Below are 4,341 nucleotides of genomic sequence, written 5' to 3'. Positions count from 1 at the left end.
AATAAGACCTTTCATATATAAATTATAAGAATTTAACAAAACAGGAGGAAGAGGAATGAGATAGGATATTATGCCCGAGTGTACCTTCAAGTATAGCCATAAATTGATTCCTGGCCTACAGTAGTAATGTGTTCGCCTAGCGTTCGCATGACAGCAGATCGATCCCCGCCCAGGACCGTGAGTTTAAGCTGTTTACTGGGGAGGCACTGCTGTGGCTGAGCTGACGTTCTGGTGAGCATTTATTCTACTGGAACTGAAACTAGGTACCTTTAGTTATCAGTCCATATTCTTAAAAAAAAAAAAATAAATAAATAAATAAATAAAAGCAGCATTTTTTGTACAATATACTTTATGTTCTCTCTTTGGCCCAGTACCTAACCTTCATCATTATCTTTTTTATATAAATTATCTCCTTTTTGATAAATTCAAATGTCTTTTAGAAGTCAATTGCTATTCAAAATTACTGGTATATATTTTTCTGTAGGTCTATGTGCCAAATCATCTTTTCTCTCACATTGGTTTGCTATGTTTGTTTTAAAGATAATCGACCTAGGATCTTTAGAATCATCATAGTTTCATTTCTTACTTCAACTGAATGTTTTCTCAATTCTCTTTTCGTCCTCCGCGTAAAATTTCAAGTTTCTTATATACTTTTATTCTGTACATTTCTTTTTCGTGAAATGTTTTCATCTGCTGTCTATTCTCACTACTTCAACATTATCCTCAATATTCATACCCAAATTGAATTCAAAATGTTGAGGATAATTCGAAAAAAAATAAAAAACGCCAAGAAATAAACTGTATCTATTTTACCACCCTAGCCCATGCCCATACACACACGCACACACACACACACACACACACACACACACATATATATATATATATATATATATATATATATATATATATATATATATATATATATATATATATATATATTATTTTGTATGCATGCATGTGTATATATCTCTATTCATATATATATATATATATATATATATATATATATATATATATATATATATATATATATATATATGTAAATATATAGGCGCTTTGATTTTGCAGTCATTTTCTTCCCAGAGAGAGAGAGAGAGAGAGAGAGAGAGAGAGAGAGAGAGAGAGAGAGAGAGAGAGAGAGAGAGAGAGAGAGAGAGATAATGGTACATAAAGAATTTTCATTTAATTTTATTATATTATACTGTAGTTTGTTCTTTTACTAAACTTAACGAGAGAGAGAGAGAGAGAGAGAGAGAGAGAGAGAGAGAGAGAGAGAGAGAGAGAGAGAGAGACGTATTGGCTCATCCGCTGATATCAGCATATCCGGAATGTAAGACAAGATAAAGGATTTTATTATCTTTTTCAACAATTTAGAGGATATGTTCAAAAGAATCACTTTCACATGAAACCGTTTATTCAGTTATAATAATTTGGTTGTCTGAATTGTTTCATGTGGAATTCAGAAGTTCAAACTTGCAGCGAATGTTTTTAATGTTGAGTAGGCTAACATAATTCTCTTTTTTATATAGTTTATTTATTTCCTCATTTCCTTTCCTCACTGGGCTGTTTTTCCCTGTCGGAGCCCTTGGCCTTATAGCATCCTGCTTTACCAACTAGGGTTATAGCTTAGCTAATAATAATAATAATAATAATAATAATAATAATGATAATACTAATAATAATAATAATAATAATAATAATAATACGTCCCCCTTTCCTAAACACCAACCCTCTTTCCCCAGGGTATGACTACTCTTGCTTCCCTTACCCTAGGAACGTGGGGAGACCGTCTAAGCATATATCTGGCAATGCCAATGAGCGTGACCGGGAAGAAATACACACACACACACACACACACACATATATATATATATATATATATATATATATATATATATATATATATATACACACTATATATCTAATATATATATATATCATATACTATATAGGGGAAATTACAGGATGCTCGCTTTAGTACTCTTTTCTTTATCTTAACATTTATCCGGTTAAAAACGATTTCAGCATCTTTATTACAAACAAAATCCTTTGTCGCTTATCAGCAAAGACGTTTTTGTCACTTTGATAATGATATATACCGTATATATCTATCTATCTATGTATCAATATATATATATATATATATATATATATATATATATATATATATATATATATATATATATATATATATATATATATATATATATATATATATATAAATTAATGATACAATGTCTGACAGACGAAGCTTGAAATAATCATCTCTCTTGAAATGTTCTTTCACACATTCATTAAGTTCAGGTCCATGAAATAACGAGATTGGAAAATCATTCTTTCTAAATAAGGTATGTGGTGGTCTATTGGAAACCTCCCTGCCTGCCGATCTCCAGAATGGGGTTCGAGTCCCACTCTAGCTCGATAGTTTCTTTAAGTGTCTGCAACCCCACCATCCTTTTGGGCTGAGGCTGTGGGATTTGGGGGAGCCTATAATTCTAGCTACTGAGTCATAAGCAGGCACTGCCTGACCCTCCCTGGTCCTAGTTTGGATGGAGAGAGGCTTGTGGGTTGATCAAATGTATATATGGTCAGGGAGGGTGGGCTGTGGCACCCTAGCAGTGCCAGCCAAACTCGGCTGAATCCCTCGTCAGGCTGGGAGGAGAGGAGAGAGGAGAGATTCCCTTTTGTTCCTTTGTTTGATGTCGGCTAACCCCTACGCTTCACAGTCTCTTATTATTATTAGCTAACCTACAACCCTAGTTGGAAAAGCAAGATGCTATAAACCTAAGGGCTCCAACAGGGAAAAATAGCCCAGTGAGGGAAGGAAATAAGGAAATAAATGAACGATATAAACAGTAATGAGAATCAAGATCAAATATTTTAAAAACATTAACAACATTAAAACAGATATTTGATTTATATACTGTCCCTTGCCTTTCCCATTCATGAGCGAACTTTAAAACATCAAATATTTTACCACTAACAGACTAACTTAGCACAAGTAATAAATCAAGTTAAGTCTTAATTTTGAGGAAAAAAGGTGAACTTGAAAGAGGTTATACGATTCTTCTTTTCAACAGAATTCTAAAAATTAAATCTTGAAGCGCATTAGAGTCAGAAGGCTTAGAGTTTGATAAGAGAAGAATTATCAGGGCAGCAATACTGACACGCTACACTAGCATGACTTACTGAGCTACTCTTGCTTTCTTTATTTCTTCCACAAAAGTAACTTTTGGCGATATTTTAGAATTTTTATCTGATACCCCTAAGAGCAGAGAGTTGGATTCAATGTTTAGAACTAATCAAATTGTATATTAAAGATAAGAATTTTTATCTGAAACCCCTAAGAGTAGAGAGTTGGATTCAATGTTTAGAACTAATCAAATTGTATATTAAAGATAAGAATTTTTATCTGAAACCCCAGAGAGTAGACAATTGAATTCAAAGTTTTCTAACAATACCTTAATGAAACTAATCAATTCTTATATCAAAAATAAGAATTTTCATCTGCTACAAAGAGTAGACAGTTGAATTCAAAGTTTTCCAAGAACACCTTAGTAAAACTATTGAATTAGCTTGCTTCTTATTAGAGAGTTTTTGAAGGTTCTATTGTCAATCAGTCACTGTATCATAAACACAAATTAATCTATTTTCGGTTTAGCAACTGTTTATAGGTCAGACAGAGATCTGAATGTCAATTTTAATACAATCTCGTATGTTTCATGAATTCCCATCAATACATAATTATGAAAAAATGTATTGTTTTACATTTGTTCATGATGTATAACAATGACGTACATTAAAGAGAATTACGTAAAGCTGATGGTGTTCAGTAGACTTTTTGAACAGTTTACTAATTGTTATCGTAAATTGTCTATGAAAATTTTAGGACTTTGATCCAATATTCCGATCAATTGCAGTGTCAGTATCTTGGCGTACGATTCACACTCTCTTTAAATCTCAATGCTAAAAACAACAACAACAACAACAACAAAGGCCTCAGCCATGTCCTTATTCATGTCTTGGGTTGGTCCAGTTTTCATCACCTTTCAGGCCATTGCGGATTGGTGATGGTGGGAGACATTAGGCTGATTGCTCACAACAAAACAACCTAGTATGGGTGCCCCTGACTAGTACAGCTCTGCTGATTATGGCAATACACAAACCCTTTCACTCCGTTAAGGTATCCCCACTATACATGCATTCAAACAAATTATTATTATTATTATTATTATTATTATTATTATTACTTTCTAAGCTACAACCTTAGCTGGAAAAGCAGGATGCTATAAGCCCAGTGGCTCCAACAGGGAAAACAGCCCAGTGAGGAAAGGAAAC

This window comes from Palaemon carinicauda, chromosome 5 (genome assembly GCF_036898095.1).
Source record: "Palaemon carinicauda isolate YSFRI2023 chromosome 5, ASM3689809v2, whole genome shotgun sequence".
In the NCBI taxonomy this organism is placed as follows: Eukaryota; Metazoa; Arthropoda; class Malacostraca; order Decapoda; family Palaemonidae; genus Palaemon; species Palaemon carinicauda.
The sequence above is the reverse complement of the archived record's forward strand: the minus strand, read 5'-3'. Positions refer to the sequence as shown.